Below are 839 nucleotides of genomic sequence, written 5' to 3'. Positions count from 1 at the left end.
AGTCACCGGCCACTTTACCATCTTCTTCTTCTGTGCGAATGCACAGTGTCCGAACTGTTACAGGAATCGGCAACGCGCCGCGAGTAATGAGTATAATGGGCGGGGGCATTACGACTGTAGTGCGGGACAATAAGTTGAGAATGTGGGTTTCGCGGGAGACGTGCCAAAGATAAATCCCTGCAGTCGAGCTATCCTCTGTGTCCTCGGTGGCTCAGATGGATAGAGCGTCTGCCATGTAAGCAGGAGATCCCGGGTTCGAGTCCCGGTCGGGGCACACATTTTCATCTGTCCCCGTTGACGTATGTCAATGCCTGTAAGCAGCTAAGGGCGTTCATTTCATTGTAATTTCATTCTAACGAGCTGCATGGTCACCGATGGTATATGTTCTTTCGGACATGTCCGAAAGAACAGATACCATCTTAGCATATATATCAGTTACGTTGACTGGGTGTGCAAGCTGCTATTAAGACCGACCAGCAGGCTACAGCAGGGGAACCGACAAGCTCTCACACTGACGCACAAACAAATCGCATACATGACTGTACACTGTCAATCTGATAAACGACCTATTGGACACAAAGCGATGATTAACCTGTTACAGGTATGTTGACGCTGACCGTAAAATCAACACCGGCACCCAGCGGCAGCCGCCGAGTAACAGCACAGCACAATGTCAAAGGTATCGACCTCCATGATAACTACTACTAACAACGCCTACCCTTGCATGACCTGTCGCAGGCAGCAAGAAAACCGGTACTGATCTTACAACCCGACCAAACTAACGCAGAGGATTTTTCCCCTTGGCGCTTGCCTCGGCACTTTTTTCCCCTCTGCCCTTC

The 839-nt window shown here is 50.1% G+C and overlaps 1 non-coding gene across 1 annotated transcript; it reads left to right on the top strand.

Moving 5' to 3' along the window:
- Positions 1–200: 200 nt before the first annotated feature.
- Positions 201–274, top strand: Trnat-ugu. The gene has a single exon. It is a non-coding gene; the product is annotated as a tRNA-Thr (tRNA).
- The last annotated feature ends 565 nt before the right edge of the window (positions 275–839 follow it).

Source organism: Schistocerca americana, chromosome 2 (assembly GCF_021461395.2).
Source record: "Schistocerca americana isolate TAMUIC-IGC-003095 chromosome 2, iqSchAmer2.1, whole genome shotgun sequence".
Classification (NCBI taxonomy): Eukaryota; Metazoa; Arthropoda; class Insecta; order Orthoptera; family Acrididae; genus Schistocerca; species Schistocerca americana.
This window is presented reverse-complemented; position numbering and strand designations above follow the sequence as displayed.